General features: G+C 44.4%; 1 long non-coding RNA gene across 1 annotated transcript; it reads right to left on the reverse strand.

Moving 5' to 3' along the window:
* Positions 1-4384: 4384 nt before the first annotated feature.
* LOC136786941 (uncharacterized) lies at positions 4385-6629 on the reverse strand. The gene is made up of 2 exons (XR_010826569.1): positions 5171-6629; positions 4385-5078 (listed from the first exon to the last, which is right to left on the reverse strand). It is a non-coding gene; the product is annotated as an uncharacterized lncRNA (long non-coding RNA).
* Positions 6630-14120: the final 7491 nt, after the last annotated feature.

Below are 14120 nucleotides of genomic sequence, written 5' to 3' on the forward strand. Positions count from 1 at the left end.
GCTTTGTTAGCAGTGAGAGTTTGACTGCTGTGTTCTCAGCTTTCGCTTCTGCACTGACCGTGTGGCAGAGCCCGCAAGCTGCTTCCTCAGCTGGAAGAGGAAGAGGAGTGACCTCAACTGTGCCGAGGGAAAGCAGAACTGTTGAAAAGAATTGTCAAAGATGAGGGATGCGCAGCCGCTGCAGCTGCAGCAGGTCCTGGAGCACTGGAGAAGATAGAGAGGGGTTTCTTCGTGAAAAGAATGCTGTAAAAGTGTTTTCATGCCAGAAATTAGGACAAACGCTTCTGTTGTTCGGACATCCTCTATTGACCTGACACGCTGGCATTACAGCATACCTGGCACACTCTTTGTATTGTTTGTAAAAAAAAAAAAAAAAAAAATTTTAGTCAGGGCAGGCCAAAAACCTGCCTTGGCACCTCCACATCGCAGCAGTGCTTGCAGACCGTGCATCCTGGATGCCAGGCCAGGATCTAAATTGATGGTGCTGTTGGTAACGTGAAGTTCACAAAGCAGTTCTGGGTTTTTCTGCTCTTCCATGTGAATTTTTGCCCTGTGAAGGTGGTGTATTGAGCTCTTTTCTTACCAACAAATAGGTTTAAAAGCAGTTACAGTTTAACATCTACATGCTTGGGTGTTATTAACACAGCATTGCATACTGAGCTGGTGCTTGGTAGGAGAAAACATAAATCTTACCTGGGAAACTCGAACACTCTCAACTACATACTGTTACGAAGAAACTCCTCTGTAAGAGTGCACTTAAATAACACATCACCGGAGCTATTGTGCTACTGACCACTGAAGGCACCTTTTTCCAACACCGTCTTATTGGAAGTTGATACAGACTGGCAGTATGCAGTTGGTTCCCACCTATAACGTGTGACTGTACAGTGCTGTATAAGAAATTTTTTTCACAGGTTTGGAGAAAGTGAAGAAAAACACACACAACCATTGATATGTGGACCCTGAACCTGCCACAGGCTAATTAACAGTGATGCCCATTGGCTATCTACTGATACACTGCTGCCTTCTGACTGCTCCAGCAGAAGTCCAATTTTAATTAACCAGCAGGTCCCTCTGAGTGGCTTTGCTAAAACTCCTGCAGTAGGAAGTATCGTACGAGAGCCAAGTTACTAAATTGATGTGTGGTTTTCCCTTAATCCCCTCACCCCTGACTTTCTAGCTCCTGATGACACTGCCAACGTGTGCAGTGCTAGGTGCCAGCTGCCATGGTTTATATATATTGTAAAATCAGTGATTTGGGACTTGTGAGCACTGAGAACAGGTTAGCAATTGCTTAAGAGCTTTACTTTCTCGTTCTGCTAATGCACATTAAATTCTTCAGGAACTGCAGCACAAGAACCATCTTCCCCAGGATCTCTGGAAGCAGGAAATAGCTGCTCTGTGGACCTCTCTCTTCCTTTGATATGTTAAAGGCTCTTTAGAACAGCAGAAGATGGAGCAGCTCTTCCTGGGAGGGAGAACAGGGCTATTCGCAGCTCGTTCCAGTGGTCCCAGATGTCTCATGGTTGTGACATTCGTGGCTGGGGGAGACTGCTCAGTCAAGTCATTGGTCACCTCCTGGCTTTGCAGAACACAGACTTTCAGAGTAAAGGCGTCGCTGTCGCTCTGGGACTGGGAAATGGGTGAAACATCTTAGGCTTGAAACTGATTCTCTGAAGAGTGGCATGCTCAGATCTGAGCACATTGTCTTGGCCACCTTATTAGATCCCTGCTTGAGAGGTTGCTTTGAAGAATTGCTTCCTCTTCATATCGATGTGTCAAGCTGAAGACAAATCTGTGCTGAAGCACTGTCTGATCATATGAGTGCCTCAGTTCAGGATTGTTCTTTGACACCTACAGAAACACCAGGACAATCTGCGCTTTCAGGAACAGATTGATTTGATCTTGAGGTTGTCATAATCCAGGTCCCTGAAGTGGCACGTCTTCAAATGGAGTTGCTTGGGCCAGCAAGGAGCAGCTGTACCTTGCGGCTGTGGTAACTCGTGGCTCTGAGTCTCAGAGATCATGGTGAAAGGTGACCCCCCAACTCGCTGGTGGAGGAGGCTGAGGCAGCGTTCAGCTTTAACCTTTTCCTTCTTGGCTGGCATCTTTGCTCTCCTGCTGTCGGTGGGTATTGAGTGTCCTTCCCTCCAGCCTCAGAATGAGCTCTCAGTGCAGATGTAGGCAGCATTTAACAGCTAGAATTCACTCATATATAAAGAGTACAAAACGTGTATTTTCTGCTTTTGCTTTGGAATTCTTAGCTTTAGGTTTTCCTACAGGTGATGAGGTTTCTCATAGCAGCAAGGATGAGCTGTGTTAGCAGGAGGCTGTTCTGTGCTTCGACCATGGGAAGATGAATGGTTTACCTATGCACCGTTAAATATAATTTGACACCTAGCACACAACACTTTCAGCCTGTGGGGTGCTTTAACAAGCAGGTAAATCAGCGGAGACTGTTTTACAGCCAGAGTGATGCTGGGTGATTAAAAAGCAGGGTCAAAACAAAGAGTTTATGGTGTTCTTTCTTGCTTGTCATCTGACTGTCCATTTACACTGTTCTAAAAAAAAAAATGGGCTAAGCATCTTTAATATCTTCATTATAAATGGAAGGCACAAAACAGGCCAGCAACAGAGACTGTCCAAGAGAAATACTTGGTGCTTTATAAACAAACAAGAAATTACTCTTAGGTAGGTGTGATAATCCTTCTCTAATGCATTTTTTGGAGTGCAAAAATATTTTGTTCCCTTCTTGCTCTTCTCTCCAGGACAAAGGCAGAATAGCCAACTGGAAAGTTAGACCAGGGAGGTCAGTTTGTTCCATACTGAGAAAGACAAGCCTGTAAAACAAACTAGACAGATTTTCTTTGTAGTATTTATCTTCCTTCAGCAAAGGCAAAGTTTATGACACTTGTTGGCATGTATTTCCAGACCCCCAGCTACCGTGACTGTAGTGCATCTGTAATTCTTTTGTACAAAAAGAGTTCAAAATCTCATAATGCAAAAACTTTACTAGCGCCCTGGAGAAAAAAGAAATCTAAAAATCTTACCAACTTCTATTACAGGCCTGCTGAGTGCACCAGAGTTACTCATTTTTATTCAGGCTTTCAGGGGCTAGTTCAGTTGGTTTCTGTTCAGCACTTGGATTGCCATGTTAGCAGATGTCAGTTTAAAAAAAAAAAGCTTTTGAGATCTGTTTTAAAATGAGAATGCTTTTTATGGCATTTAGGGCTGTGAGGTATCCTTGGTTTTTGCTTTCTTCCCATTCCTTAGACCAGGTCCATTCATAACCTGAACAGCGTTCTGGGTCTGTTCAGAAAAATGGAAGGCACCAAGCAAAACGGTGAGCTCCTTGGGCATTTGAGAGAGCTAAATCTGGAAAATTTAAAGAAGAGAAGGAAACCTTGCACTTAACTACTGTTTTTATTCCCTTTGTCAAGCAGTCAAAACCAATAACTAATATGAGAACCCAACTTTTCCTCCCTTTATTTTAGATTTGGGAAAATTCCCTGCCAAAAAAATATTTCCTGGAAAATTCACTAGTGTTTGTGTGAGTAAAAGGTTCCAACCTTTTATTATTGATTTGTAAGAACTATTTCATCCACTTTTGTCCAGAAGAGTCAGAAATAATTTGCACAGAAATGTGAAGCATTTTAATGAAAGGATTCAGAATCACTCTAATTTGAACTTTATCTGGTCTAGTTGCAGGTTTTATGACATTTAGTGTCTTAAAAAAAAAATATCAAAATATCTGACTTCACATCAGAAAAAAAAACTGCTTGTGGCTAAATAAAATCTGTTGTAGCTCTGGTCATTGAAAAATCATTGGCTGTTAAATTGGACCTAAGTTCATCTTTTCTAACCTTTTGTGATCTTGCAGCAATGGATGATGATGGATATATGGATTAGGGAACAGCACATGATGGCAAACCTGTGGTATTTGCTACAGTGCAGAAAGAAAACAAATTGTTTCCAAAAAATCAAACTAATTCAAAATTCTTGGTATCATGCAGCCATGCCACTGGCAAAGTGAGCATTCCCCTTCTTCTCAAAGTTTGCTGTATCCTTGATCTGCTGTCTTCCTGCTGTTAATTGATTGCAACTCTACGTTAAATATATATATATATCTGTGATGAAGGCACGGTCACAGTTACTCAGATATTTTAATAAGCGCTTGCAGGAAGATAAATTGCTGCATCTTTTAGCATTATTTAATTGTAGGGTTAGAGACATGTTGATTCAACAGAGCTGTAAAGTTTCTAAGAGGTCACTTTGAAATATACCAGCTAAATTACTGGCAAGACTGCACCCGTTCTTAAAAAAAAATAACCCCCCCAATCATCTATTTTCCTCTCACAGATAACTGAAGTAATCCCCAAAGAAGACAGTTCACTATCCAAAGGCAAGTTTTATTTTTAAACATTTTCTACATTTTATACCTAGCCACAACTTAAAAACCAGTTAACAGTCGGTGACAATCCTGTTCAGTGCTGAAAATGTCATTCTGGCATAGGAAACAAAGGACTTCATCTTCTTGCTTTACAGCTGAATGCCTTTTACATAATGTTTGGAGAAGTGAAATCTTGGAAGAGGTTTTTGAAAATTCTGCCCAGTTTGGATGATGAAGTAAATTGTCATAGTCAGTACATTCTGGCACTGACAACTTCCTTCAAGCTAAAGAGGGATTGCGATTGTTGCAAAGCATGTCTGTGTTTTGAGACAGGGACGACCACAAGTTTTAATCCTAAAATATGACATGGAGGTGAGGCTGGTTGTTCACACATTCTTGCAAACATTAATACAATCTGTCCCATTACCAAGAACAAAATTAGAGACTGAATGGGACTCCCCGGCGGGGAGCTGCAGCACCTGCCCCTGGACCCCCGGCACCACGTGCCAGACGGTGGCCTGGGGCAGCGCGTAGGGGAGGGTGGGTACCTGGGGGGGCTGCAAGGGCAGCGCCATCGCTCCGGGGAGGGAGGGCAGCAGCCACGCAGCCACCGTTGGCGGCACGGCTGGGACGACGAAGGGGGAGTTTTGCGTCTGCGGAAGCCGCGGAAGCCGTCTGGGGAAACCCTCTGTGGGAAAAAGGGCGCTGGGGTGAGATCTGGGGCGCTGGGCTCGCCAGCAGGGCCGCAGCCCCGGGAGGAGCGGGAGCCGGCTGCTGTACCTGCCATGGTGGCTGGAGAGTGGGGCGGTCGGTTGGGGAACGCGGGCAACGGCGGTTCCGTCCCAACGGCTGACCAGCCCCTCACCGCCATCTTGGTGAGGACTGCAGGTTTTGGACCCAAGCAGGCTTCCCGTCGCAAGACTTTTCCATCCCCATCAGGCTTTCCCTCCCACGCATCATTTGCCATGCCCAGGACGGTTTCACACCAACACTTCCCCGTCCCAAGCATTTCCCGTCCCAGTACCAGCTTTTCATCCTAACGGTCATTTCCCATCCTTACAATTTCACATGATAACAGATTCCCATACGAGATATTTCCCATCGACACGAAGCGTTTCTTAATCCAAAGAGATCTCATCCCAAAGAATTCCCATCTCTCTGATTACTTTTCCAAGTACTTCCTTCCCCAGGGAATGTTACCCGCCCCATTAAAGACTTCCCATCCCAATACTTCCCCATCCCCGGAGTGATTTCCCATCCCGACGCTTTTGCTTCCCAAGGATTTCAAACCCAGGGAAGATTTCCCATCTCTTTGATTTCCTAGCCCAATGGCTTTCCACCCCAAGGAAGTCTTCCCATCCCAGCAATGATTTCTCGGCCCACTCATCATTTCCCATCCCAATCATTTCCCATTTTCACCATCCAACAGACAGCTTAGCCAGCCCACAGCTGTAGAGAGATCACAACAGGGATTCGGACGATTCTGTTAGATGCAAGGTCACGGAGACTTGGTGTGCTACCGATTGCTCTTTATTACAGATCAACACAGATCGCCAGTACCAAGGGCGCTGGGATGAATCTGCTGAATATGCAGATACAAGGCTCTTACATTTCTTACCAGGAAATAAACAGATATGGGCATTTCTCTCTACCCACCTTAGTAAAAAGATAGGAAGGGTAGAGCAGTAATTAAGAGGAGCATGCTCAGCCACCGGCACGGAGGCTGCCCGCTCCTCAGCACCTCTAAGCAGCAGCACCTTCAGGTCTTGTTTCTAATGTACTTGAAAAACTTCTTAACTCTACTGATTGCAACAGTGGATCTTTTCCTAGTGATCTTAACTCCATTTATCAATTACTTATTCCCTTAAATTCCTGCTTTTAAGAGATCGTTAGGTATTCACCATCTCTCACTATAATTTATAGCTTTTCTTTTCTTTTTCAATAGTTCAGCCCTAGTCAACTCGGAGTTGGGGAGCAGCAGCTTCTATGGAGATACTATGCTGAAAAAAAAAAAAAAAAAGATGAGGGAAAAGGAATGTGGGACAGAGAGATGGGGCAAGGGGGGTGGTTTGACCAGGATACCTTGAGAGTCTGGGAAGAGAAGAAATGGATGGGTGCTTAAGAGGTGAGATCGCTCTTGGCAGCATCACAGCCTACATACTGAAGAATTGTGACAAGCAGTTTAGAAATGTGAGTTATTGGTGGTCTTCTGTTGATCTGCAGCTGTGCTCCATGGCTATAGCTGTAATTGCAGCAGTTTACTGTGTAAGCCGCATGTTGCCACTTCATTGATCAAGGCAATGCTGTTCAGTTGCAGGGAAGAGGGGCAAGACACAGGGAAGAAACAGAGGGAATGGAGAAAACTGTACAGTCTGGATATGCACAAGTAGCAATAAAATCAGTGCTGGACAGAAAGAGACAAGACAGACAGACAGACAGACAGACAGAAAGACAGACAGGAAGAAAGAAAGAAAGAAAGAAAGAAAGAAAGAAAGAAAGAAAGAGAAAGAAAGAAAGAAAGAAAGAAAGAAAGAAAGAAAGAAAGAAAGAAAGAAAGAAAGAAAGAAAGAAAGAAAGAAAGAAAGAAGAGACAGCAATGCTGTCTTTCCTACTCCTCAAAACCAATTCAGTTGACAACTATGAATGCTTCCAGCTGGAAAAAAATGGAAGAATGAAGTGGAGGACTCCTTGCCATCGCTGTGTTTCTGGAGCGCACCTCTACCTTTCTGCCCAACAGGGGGTGGTTCTTGGGAGATAATTGCAGAATGTGAAAAAACATGACCAAAACCAGAGGACCCATCTCCACAACTGCATGATAAAGATAAAAGACATCTCTAGATGCAGACCTTAGAGCTCCAATTCACTATGTCCCACTACTGGAAGTTATTTTTATGCTTTGTTTTTAAGGCCACTGGCTGCCTCCTCCCTTATGCTCTCCATTCCCCCTGTTGTCCTGTCTTCTTTCTCCTGCATTGCTTCCTTTCCTTGGTGGACCTTGATGAGGTCTTTGATATTGTGTTGTATATCTATGTACGAAGGCAGTATGTCTCTTATTCTTTTACACTGCTGACTGCTACCCCATATACCTCTGCAAGTTTTCTTACAAGGGATTAAGAGAGAAAGGCCTGTGCCTGGCAGAGGGAGCAGTGAATGATGATCTAGCAAAGCAGTCTATCACAGACAGACGACACTGGCCCAGAAATCCTGCTTGAAAATTTGGTGTACATGAAACTGAGACAGAAATTGGAACTTTCGACCAAACGCTGTAGGTTAGAAGTTGTTTTAGCTGAACGTACTGGGCACGTATTTGAACGCAAAAGGTAAGGTATTGTTTTGTTCCTGTAAGATCTGAGTGTTTCACACAGCACTCCAATATCCTCTCTTAAGTAGGGGAGGCAACCATAAAATGCAGAAGTTGGCAGATGCACAGGATGTGAGGTACTCTCAGTAGAGAATTTGTTCCTAATATATATTCTAAATCTAACTTTTCAGTTTAAAGCGGTTACTCCTTGTCCTGTCGCTCCAGGCCCTGATAAAGACTCCCTCCCCAGCTTTCCTACAGGTTGCCTTTCAGTACAGGAAGGCTCTCCCTGGTGTCGCAGTAAGCTCACCTGTTACCCAGGGGTCACAGTTATTTCCTGTGATGGGAATAACGACAAGGGTTAATCTACTGCAGGTGATTTCATACAATTATAGAAAAGCTTTTGTTGGAAAGCACCTTAGAGGTCTCCAGATCACCCCCGTACTTCAAGCAGGGCCATTTTTAAAGCCCTGTCATATTGCTCAGGGGCTTGTACAGTCAAATTTTGAATGACCCCAGCAAGAGACCCTACAGTCTCACTGTGTGCCTTTGCCAGTGCCTAGGCAGAGTGTGCTTCCCCTGCTGGTCCTGGTGAGATGAACTGATACAAGTTTTGAGAAAACAGAAGTTTATGCTACTGCATGAAGTACCCTTTGTAACATTTTTTTTTTTTTAACCTTTACCGTTTCATATCTGAAATTTGAAATTCATCAGGGAACTCAGCCTGGCACACAGTAAAACTGATGGCAGATGCTTCACAATATTATTCGAATTTCACGTAAATAGAACAGACTAGCAACTTACTTAGGAGAAGTAATACAATTTTAGAAATATTCAAAACCAAAGGCATTCCAAACTAAGTTTAAGTTCAGAGGAAATCCAAAGGAAAAACTAATTTTGAAACTAATAATCAGAGAACATAATCTTCTACAAACGATAGATTTTCCTCCTGCATTGGGTAATTTTGATCTGTCTTTAATGATCATCTCGACATGGCTTTGACACTGAGTATTTTGCTTTGCCACTGCATTAAGTCTTCTTCTCATGTGTGGTAAATGTCCTGCTCTCATGGGATGGGCCTAGGAGACATACGCACTGTGTCTCATGATGCTTGGATATCATCTTAAATCTGTGAGAAGAGGAAAGGTCTCACTGCTTCCTGAACAGGGCATTGGATGTCTGCAGTTGAGAACCCTCTGTCTAATCTAGAAACGTGAAGGAAGGAGTTTGCTGGATTGCAAGTGACAGTGAAGAAAGCCACAGATGACATATCGAACTGATTGAAATGTTATTTAGCTCAGGGCATGGCTAATGATGTGGAGCTGGAATAGTTTGACGATTGTAATTACACTCACTATCATTGTTATTTGTTTACAGGATGGTAATGCCTAAAGGTCCCGCTGGAGCCTGAAACAAGGTTGTGCTGGGTGCTGCACGTGCATATATCAGTGGCGATTTGAGAGCTAGTGATACAAACAGACAAAACAGAGATTGAAAGGAGAAACAGAGGGATAGAGATAAGAAGATCTCCCTGCAGGTCATTTAGGGTAACCAGCCATGAGTGCAGTGCATCCAGGTCTCCAGTGCTCTGCTGGCCCAGCCAGATGAATGGGAAACATTGCAGCTTTGGAAAAATAGTGTTTCTTCTAATTCTTTGGCCACAGTTTTGATGTTTTAGGACTGCTTTTTTTTTTTTTTCCTTTTTTTCTTTTCCCCATTTGTGCTAGAAAAGGTGAACTTTTCAAATACCTATTCTGAATTAAAATATCGTTTTCATTGTTATGTTTCTGTTTTGTTGGCACTATTCATAATGACTTCTACCCTTCGGTGGAAGCAAAAGCTTATCATACCATAAAATTGGAAAGATCACAGAAAACTTCAGAGCTTTTGAAGAAAGGTGAGGAAAATCCATTCCCTGCTCTAGGCAGAGAGAGTGGCTGATTTCCAGAAAGGTAAACGGGCAGGATAAGGCCGCTTCATGTTCACTGATGGCCAGTTGTATGGACTGTGAAGATAATGGACTACCAGCACAAGAGACGGTGCCAAAAATCTAATCCAATACGATCTATTTCAAGTGGTGGAGACCTGATACTCTATGACAATGTGAGGAAGACCTAACTGTCAGGCAAACTTTGAGATGATCATGTTCAGGATCTAAAACTGTTATGACAAGTGTCAACACAGGAAGGGTGAAACAAAGGCATGAATGTCATACAAGGACCGATAAATCTCAGGAAGGCTGGAAACCAAGGCAAATGGATGGAATAAGATGGTGCTTTGTGTTAGCAAGAAGCAGAGGATAGAGAAATTAAATGTTATGGGTCAGCAAAAGAGTGGTTTTGTGCAAATCAATGCTAAAGATAGACAGTCTTGCTAGCCCGCTCTTTGCTCTTAGCTCCAGTCTAATAGTGAATTATCTCTGTACAGTTATCAGACACGTAAACAATAATGGGAATTATGGGAGACTTTAACTTCCAGCAAAAGATTGAAAGATAATTACCACTTATGTTCATACAGGTATACTATGTGATGGCTTTCTTCCCAAAAGTGAAAAAATACAAGACCGTTTTAGACTTGGCTCCTGTATGGGTTTAAATGTAGTAAAATTTGAATAAAGTGTGATCATGAGCTGACTTTTCTCATTTTACATTTCAAGACAGACAAAACCAGGTTTAGAATGAAGGTTCTGAGGCTTAGAAATGCAAACCTTGAAATCTAAGGAAATGAATAATTGAGTCTGACTAAGCAGCTCTGGGACTTGAGTGCAGAGAAGGCATAGTTAAAATTCAAAATTCAAAGAGGAAGAAAGCGATGAGAAAAGGTATGTTTCAGAGGTTAAAAACTGCAGAAATAAAGTAAGAATGACCAAAAACCTCCTTCACATAGGAAATTAAACAATAATAGTAAGTGGTACTTAAGCCACAGAAACCAGAGGGAAGAAAGAGAACAAATTAGGACAGTTGCACACTTGAGGCAAAACTAGGTCAAAAGTTACTGATGTCTCAAATGCTGCAAATCTGATTTCCTGCATCTAACAGCAACAACAATGTGATCTTAAGGGCAGTGACAGGACTCCCATTGAAAAGGAGGGTAGGGCACTAGGCGCAACATCATCTGGGGTGAAATAAAAATCTATAGTGATTCAAGTGAAAAATGAAAAGCTGATATCTACCTAGCCTGTTAACAGCATTGGCACGCAGAACAACAAGTCAAGTAGGAAAAATGCATAACAATTGTGCAAATCGGGGATAGTCCCCAGAATGGGAGAGTAACAAATATACTTCTGTCCAGAAGAGGGTAAAGAGTCATCCAGACAAGTGTGGGCCTGTTATTTTGACATCAACACCGTGCAAAGTTTTGTAGCAAGAACAGATAAGACCAGGGAAGTAGGGGGTAATGTGTAATTTACAAGATAATTTATCAGAGCTAAATTGTTTCCAGATAATTTAGTAGCTTTCCTTTGTAGGACCAGTTCTTCCCTACACAGGGGATGAACTCCATCTATTTCACTTTCTGTGAGCTTCTGATACATTATCTACGGATTTGAGCTTTGGGGCTGCAAGTGAATAAAGGGAATTTGCAATTGTTCACACTGAAGAGGGAATTACCAGCAAAGGAGTGGTTACCTATGGTAATTCTCAGAGACAGTTCTGAAACTGCAGCTGCTAAGGAGGCAAAGACTCATGGAGAAATGTAGGCTGGAAGGGACCTCTGAAAACCCAACCTCCTATTCAGGGCAGAGCTGACTTCAAAGTTAGATATGTTCGGTATGGACATGGTGGCTGAAGATTAAAAATTACACAGGAGCTTTGAGATTTGCAGGTGACATAAGGTTGGGAAGTACTACCAAGCCTGACAGAAGGCTATCGCTTGTGATTGAAATGGTTCAGGTGAAGTGACATGTGATAATACAAAGCAGAGCCATTCTCAGAGATTCTCAAAAAAGGGTGATTTTTTGTCATGTTTGCTATATGGCAGTCAGGAGTTTAAAACAAACAAACAAACAAAATGACAACAAAACCTCACGTTCATGCACTGTTAGCACAAGGAGGACTGAAAAAGTTAAGTGGTTATATAGTGGGTATGGCTATTCATTTTTTTTCCCCTCCAGTATGAATACACTGGACAAGGCAGCCCTGACACTCATTTGAGACATGAGGCACAGTTCTGCCACTTGTATTCACATTGAACTTAGGAGGAAGAGTTCACAAGACAGAAGGAACAGGTTGCCTATTGTCTGGAAGGGAATGAAAGGACATCATTCTGCCCAGCCAGAGGCCAGCTGAGAGAAGAATATGTTGTCTCTACGTAAATGAATTTCTTGAGTAAATATCAAGGAGAAATAGGAAATGTGTAAGTTGGGAGACATCTGAAATGATGACTGCAGTTGGCTTATGAGCAAGTTTGGACAGGAAATTGGTAGAAACTTCCCATTTTAAGAATGAAGTGCACCATAGCTATGAAGTCAGCATTCACCTAAACAGTAATGGCCAACTCAAATCCCCCACAAGAAAGCAGTGGACAAACCAGAACACTAACAAACATGTTGGGGTCTAGAGTCAAACAGATATACCTAACTTTATTATACCTCAGCATCTGAGGGATTGCTTTTAGAGGCTGAGGGCTTGTACCCCATTTCCAATCACTTTCTCTGTGCCCCCTTCCCCAGAGAAGGAAGCTGCTTGGCTTCACTGCCCTCTGATTCAGCTGCCCGCTGAGGCTGCCCGCTCCTCAGCACCTGTAAGCAGCAGCACCTTCAGGTCTCCTCCTGCACCAGCAGCACATCAGCGTCTCTTGTTCCAGCAGCAGGACATCGGCGTCTCCCATTGCACCATGCAGACCTCCACGCCTCGAGTGCCACCAGCAGTACTCAATGCGAGCTGGACGCTCAGGGCACTTATGGCCACCCACCTTTGTGAGGTCAAAGGCTGACAGTGACTCTCTGCTGACCTCACACGGCTCTCGGGCGCCCCGATGGCAGAGGTTACGGCGGTAAGCTGACTGCCAGGAGAAAAGGCTGACATGAAGTGGCTGCTCCACCATGCCAGGAGCAAGGTCTGCTGGAATGGGGGTTCGGAGGGGAGCTCGGCCTTCGGCCTGGGAACTGTGCCTGGGAGCCAGGGACGTCCTTGGTGTGCAGCTGGACACCTGGGCCTGAGAAAGCAAGGTTTCTTTAGAGAGAATTGGAAGCATCGTCACCTAGTGGCTGTGTCAGGGGGACGAGAGAAATGCACAGCATCTCTTGGTTCCCTGAAGTGCACGTGTCCTACGCCCTTGGATGTCTCCATGATAGAAAAAGGGACTGATTTTTACCCAAAACAGAGCTCCTTTCTCTCGGGAGCTTCTCATGCTGCGTGTCCTCCTCTCTTTCTTGTATTTGGCTATGACTTTAGGCTTGTTCTTGCTACTCCTTAAGCAGACTGAAGCTTCCCCGGATCATCACGTTAACTGATTTTCACTACCTCTAAGTGCCTTTCCTCCACTTCTCATCTAATTAATTAGTGCTATCCTCTTCACGCCTGCTACAGAGGTATCTTTCCTACCTGGTACAATCTAGAAGAGCTTAGCAGCATCCATACGTCTCTTTCCTTTAGTCGTCACAGTTACTTGCTCGAGGTAATTTGTGTTGAGCAGTAATCAACAGGAAGTGTCACCAAGCCAAGGCTGCATTTGCTTGTGTCTTATGGAATCCCTGCAGCTGTGTCCCCTCCCAGCTTCCTGTGTGCCCCAAGCATCCTCGCTTGCAGGGCAGTAGAAGATGCAGAAAAGTCCTGGCCTTAGTGGAAGCACTGCCCTGCAAGAGCTAAGACATCCCTCTTAGCAGCACGCTGTAGCCCCGAAATCCCAAAAAACGGCACATGCCAGCTACTGGGAAGGAAATGAACTCTGTCATTGTGATATACCCGCTCAAGGCCCTGCTCTTTGGCCCAGGTGTCTACGAGGCGGTTTTGGAAATGAATCCTGTTGTGTGACTCCGTTCTTTCTGGGTGCTCCGTCCCCATAAAGCTTGCTTTTCAAGGCCCAGGAGGGTCTGCCGGGCACTGGCCTGGGTTCCCAGCCTGACCCACCTGCTGGGAATCAGGGAGGCTCGGTCGGTGTCTTGTGTTGGGTTTACGAGGACAGGTTCTGGTAGCTGGGGGCTGCAGGGGTGTCCTCCGTGAGGAGAATGCAGCAGCTGCCCCATGTTAGATAAGGGCCGGTTCCAGGAGGCTCCAGAGGGACCCGCTGCTGCCCAGAACTGAGACAAAAAGGATGATGTTTGCGCCTGTGTGAGAGCCCACCTAAGAAAGGGAAAGAAACCTGCTGCACAGCAGCGTCTGGGTCAGGGAGGAGTGAGAAACCTCTCTGCAGCCCCCAAGGTGAGTGCAGCAGGAGGCGCTCACAGCAGCAGTTCCCCTGCGGCCTGGGGAGAGGCCCCTGGTGGAGCAG

Source organism: Anser cygnoides, chromosome 25 (genome assembly GCF_040182565.1).
Source record: "Anser cygnoides isolate HZ-2024a breed goose chromosome 25, Taihu_goose_T2T_genome, whole genome shotgun sequence".
NCBI classification, from domain to species: domain Eukaryota; kingdom Metazoa; phylum Chordata; class Aves; order Anseriformes; family Anatidae; genus Anser; species Anser cygnoides.